Here is a 5,870-nt window from a genome sequence, read left to right on the forward strand (position 1 = left end):
ATCCCGTTGCGTGGCATCGCCATAAGTGGCTGCTTTTGCAATTAGCCGGGCTACAGCGTGCGCACGCCAGTTGCTTTTCCCGGTGGGGCTTGAGGAGGATTTGTTTATTTTGCTTGCACTCCTTTTCCTCTTCCCCACACACAGGCAGCAGGCAGGGAACCGCCGCCTCTTTCCGAAGAGCGTCGGAGTAACAAGCGGGGAAACAAACGACGGGCCGCAAGCAAAGCCTCAGACTAGTATTGTTTGGCCTCTCTCTCTCTCTCTCTCTCTCTCTCTCTCTCTCTCTCTCTCTCTCTCTCTCTCTCTCTCTCTCTCTCTCTCTCTCTCTCTCCACCCCCAAGCGCCCCAGCTGGCTGCAGGAGAGACGCCATTATGGGCGAAAAGCACATGCGTGTGTTCAGCTCTTGCCTGGGGCCCTTCGCTTTTCTGTGTTACAGGAGGCGCCTTCTTCCCCACTAGGCGCATTTCTTCGGGCGTCAGGCGGAGCTCTCGGGTTGCCCATCCAGTTCCTCCCTCTGTAGTTTTGAACCTGGGAGGAACTAGATTGGGCAACCCGAGAGCTCCACCTGACGCCCGAAGGGCTTTGCAGGAAGAAACGCGGCTTGAGGCGCAAGGACGGTCCTGGCTGTGAGGCGCAGGCCTGGTAAAAGCCTCCCGTTTGGTTCCCTCCTCCTCCTCTTCCTTCCACAGCCTGCGTGACGCTGCAGCCGTAGGCCGAGAGCTGCCGCCGACACTGCTGCAGACCTGAGGAAGGGAGAGCGAAAGCAGAGGCAGGGCGCCAAGCTTTGGTTAACGCATGCAAGGGAAACTGCGAGCCGAAAGGAAGTCTTGCTGGGAAGACGCGGCAGCAGGGCTTTAAAGGGCTCCCCCCTCCCCAGCCAGCCAGCCCACCCAGCCCATTCCTCCCCCCGCCACCACTGTGTCCAACAGGCCAAGTTGCTGGGAGGATAAAGTTTGGGCTGCAGAGCAGAGTTTGAACTGCCGAGTGACGTGCAGTGAGCTTCATGGCCAGTGAGGGTCCCGCTCTATGGCAGACGTGGTGCCGGGGCTTCGGCAGGCCTTTCGCGCTTGCCTCACCGGCCATGAAGCTCACCACACGTCACTGGTGTATACAGTACACATATCATGGAAGTGAGTATACCTCTTCACATTTTGTAAATATTTAAGTATATCTTTACTTAAGGGGTGTGCTCACTTTTGTTGCCAGCAGTTACTTTAGACATTAATGGCTGTGTGTTCTGTTATTTTGAGGGGATAGCATATTTACACTGTTATACAAGCTGTATATTCACTACTTTACATTGTAACCGAGTGTTATTTCTTCAGTGTTGTCACATGAAAAGATATACTTAAATATTTACAAAATGTGAGCAGGTGTAAAAAAAATTGCCAAAATTTTAATAATATTTTCTCTAATATCTTCACCAGAAATCTCTGGGATTGCTTTTAAGTCTCAAACAAAATACCTTTTCTCTCAATTCCAGAGCCAGATTTTCTAGTTCTTTCCAACTCTGTCTATATTATTCTCTAAAATGTCCACTTTATTATCAATTTTACAACTCCAAACTTGTTTTACATAGCTTATCGTCTTCTTTCATCTCCTTTCCCACTTTTGAGTCTTTCCATTCTTTTTTCAAAACCTGTCAATTCAGTTAGAAGTGTTTCTAACATACTGCCCATTTGCTCAAATAATAGTGAAGGAAATCTGGCATAACTTCTCTTTTTGCAGGTTGCTCTAGTGAATCTTTCCTCCCCTCCATTCTGGTTGCTATTATTTGGTCACTAGTATCAAGTGTATTCCGGTAATAAACTAACAAGTATATTGAGTTTGTCATAAAATATGTAATCTACTTCACCTTTTCAAATAAATACATTGTTTAGGTATGCATTATGATACTCCTTTTATGTAACAACCGTAATTTTTCATGTGATGGTTACTGTAGAAATTATTTCCTCACTATTTCCATGTGTGGAATTCATTTCATCTTTTAAACATTTGATTGTAAGCGGTATGTATATCTACAAATATTACTATCTAAAAATCAAATGACATTCTAGACATTTACATTCTAGAAATGTCAAGATGTGAAAATTGGAAATATCTTTAATTGTAAAATCAATATTTTTCTGGAAACTAGAGTGCAGTGTAAATTTCCCCCCACAGATGAACTAGGAACATTTCTGGCCTACTGTCTGTGGCCTACACTCACCTGAAACAACAACAATCATTGCCACAAATTGGGACTTGTAAGGATAGTACATGACATCCCATTACAGCGATGGGTCTACTATATGTTCCTCTCTTTACAGGTGAATATTTGTTTATTAAATTTACTGTATATGCCACCCATCTCACTGTCAAGAAAATATAACCAAAGCAGTATCTTAGCAAAGCCCAAATATGTGGCTCCATAAAACTAGCTGATGCAGGACAATCTAGAAACTGCTGCTAGTGGAACTCAGATCACTCAAAGCAGGGGTCCCCAACCAGAGGTGACATTCAGCAGGTTCTGACCAGTTCTGGAGAACCGGTAGCGGAAATTTTGAGTAGTTTGAAGAACCGGTAAATACCACCTCTGGCTGGCCCCACCACATCTATTCTCTGCCTTTCGAGTCCCAGCTGATCGGGAGGGAATGGGGATTTTGCAGTATCCTTCCCCTGCCACGCCCACCAAGCCATGCCCACTAAGCCATGCCCACAGAACCGGTAGTAAAAAAATTAGAATCCCACCACTGTCCCCAACGCCCTGGGCAGCGGCCCACTACCAGGCTGTCAACTGTTCAGAACCGGGCTGCAGAAATGGTAACACACACGCACATCCCCACTTGGATGAGCGACATACGTGTGTGCCTGCTCCTCACGCAAATGGGGCTGTGCATGTGGGCATACTTGCCTACTGCTCACACAGAACCATCCCCTCTCCCCGAACAGTCTGCAAAGCTGGAAAAATTGGGGAACTCTGGCTTTAAAACTTGACTGTGCTTATTTTATTGTGTGTGAAATTGAAGAGGGTATTTTAAAAGGGTGCTAAGAAATGCTGGCTATTTTAAAGGATGCTCTGGCATATTGCTGTGTGAAAAGCTTTACCCATTCACAAAATAGCTTCCATCAATTTATGGGAATGCAGAGTTCTTGCAAGTTCCTCTAACCTGCTTTTATGAGTTGCTTATACTATTTATCTTTTCCTCTCAAAATCGTTGTTGCATTCAAACTTCATTTATTTCCCAGGAAGACTTAGGCAGCCTCAAAGTATTCTAAAAATGAAGTTAATGTTAAATGTTGCAACTTTCCTTGCAGAATACCACTTTTATTTAAATCTTACTTAGCAGTAAATAGTAACAATAATTCATTTATAAATGCATGGGTTAGGTAGGTTAACTCATCAGGCTACCAAGGAAAATAGTTTTTAGAGAAGGTTGAAATTTTTGATGCTGTTACCTCCAAACTCTGGCACTAGATTTTGGGGTGGAGCTGGAGCTGATAAGAATACTGTGAGAAGTTTTATATCAAAATATTTTTTTTCTTTATACTGTTTACATCTTCCATTAGAACATTAACAGAATCCACAACAATCTGAGAATCAGCATCTCCACTAGATAGAGTAAAACCTCCATGGTTGACCACCTAAGTTGATCTAATTTTTGTAGATCAGATGTATAGCCTATATACACAATAGAAAACCAACCACTCTCTATGTCCTAAAGGTGCTCTTTTCAAGCAACTGGACTTTCTGGTTTTCCTTTGAAGACATTTCACTTCTCATCCAAGAAGCTTCTTCAGCTCTGATTGGATGGGGAATGGATTTATACTCCTTGCAGACAGCTGGTCATTTGCATCCTTTTAGAGGGTCATTGAGGCCCCTTGGAGGTTTCTCTTGTGTCCTCAGAGTCACCTAAGTGGTGCATATGAGTGTGGAGCCTACTTGGAACTGCTGAAAGGACTGTGTTGTAGACTGGAGATAGATGACATCATATCCCTCCCTCTCTGTGGAGAGGGCTGTTCAATTTTGACATAGATGGCCTCTTTGACCCCTTTTTCAAACCACTGGTCCAAAATGTGTATCTGCAAGGATACTGTCAGAGATGAAGAAGCTTCTTGGATGAGAATTGAAACGTCTTCAAAGGAAAACCAGAAAGTCCTGTTGCCTCCTGAAAAAGCAGCTTTGGGATAACCAGGACCTGGAGAAGCTCCATGGACATTTAATCACTCTCTATATTGACCACCTTTGTAAGTTGCATCTTGACCACCTGGATACCCAAGGTATTAATTTACTCTCCATAACTTGACCAGTTGAGGCCAGTCTGCACCAAGGGCAAGAAAAGTGAAATGCAGACTTGGTAATAATGAATTTGTTTCAAGAAGAATATCAAGGAATGCAATACTTTGATTCAGCAGTTTTAACAGTAATTATGGATTCATTTCGCAATACAAATTGCACAAAGACTTTTCTTTTCCTTTTCTAGGATCCATAAAACTAGCCAACGGCAAAATGAAACAATGACACACACAACAACAAACTTTTGCAAGCCGTTTTACTCATTTTATCTTGCAGCAGCCATCAAAGCAAAGCACCAACAGCAGGGTGTGATTGACAATGGAGAAAGAAAGAAAAAAGAAAGAGAGAGGGGAGAGGGAAGGAAAGAAGAAAGAGAAAGAAAGTGGAGAGAAGGAAAGATAGAAAGAAAGATAGAGAGGGGGTGAGGAAAGGAAGGAGAGAAAGAAAGAAGAAAATAAAGGGGAGAGAGGGAAGGAAGGCGAGAGGGAGAAAGATATAAAGAGGGGGAAGGAAGGAGGGGGAGAGAAGGAAGAAAAGAAAGATAGAAAGGAGGAAAGGGGAGAGAGGGAAATAAAAAAAGGAGGGAAAGAACAAAAAAGAAAGAGGTGCAGGGAAGGAACGAAACAGAAAGAAAGAGGAGAGAAGGGAAGAAAGCAAGAAATATAGAAAGAGAGGGGGCGAGGGAAGGAAGGAAGGAAAGAAAGAGGGGGAGAGAAGGAATGAGAAAGAAAGAAAAGAAAAAAGAGATGGAGAGGAAAGAAAGGAGAGAGAGAAGGAAGGAAAGAAAGAAAGGAAGGAAGGAAGGAAGGAAGGAAGGAAGGAAGGAAGGAAGGAAGGAAGGAAGGAAGGAAGGAAGGAAGGAAGAAAGGAAGGTTTTAAAGTACAATAGACAATGTGGAGGTGCAATGGGGAAGCAGCCGGGGGGGGGAGGTACCAGTTCTTTCTATGCGTGGTTTGGGCAAAGAGCCCCTTCCTCCCCCTATTTTTTTCTTTTTTTCTCTATGCAAGTTGAGTTCTGGTGTCGGGAAGCGATACCCAGAAATGTTCAGGATGAGAACCTGCAGAGAGAGGGTAGACAAAGGGGAGATTTACAAAGGAAAGGGGGGGGGGGGACTTCCATGAATGAAGTTAACGAAGCGGCCTCAGCTTCCTTCAAAGAAACGACGGGGGGGCAAAAATGGAAGCTGGGGAGGGGGGGCAGCCCAGCTCCGCGGTGATTATTCAAACCAAAACCGCGCATGCCCTTCAAAGGGAATCCCCCCTCCCCAACAGGCATACAACTTTCCCCACCGCAGACCTCCGAAAGCAACCCAATTGGACGATAAAACTATCCAACCGGAACACACATCGCCATGAGCGACGCCGATGGCGACCAATTCGGACTCGGCAAAAAGGAAGGGGCGAGGCGGGTGGGTAGGCGGGGTGGGTGGGTGGAAACGGAACTTTACGACCAGGCCAAACGTGACTTTCCGAATCGCCCCATCCCTCCTGCCCAGGGATTGACGGCCCGGCTCGGCTAATCGCGCGAAACCCGGGAGGCGGCCCAGCCTATCCGGAGGAGGCAGAGGTGGGGCGTGGCCTGCCTCGACCTTG

Source organism: Thamnophis sirtalis, unplaced genomic scaffold (genome assembly GCF_051295495.1).
Source record: "Thamnophis sirtalis isolate CommonGarterSnake01/CBP01778 unplaced genomic scaffold, rThaSir2_p1.2 scaffold_13, whole genome shotgun sequence".
Classification (NCBI taxonomy): domain Eukaryota; kingdom Metazoa; phylum Chordata; class Lepidosauria; order Squamata; family Natricidae; genus Thamnophis; species Thamnophis sirtalis.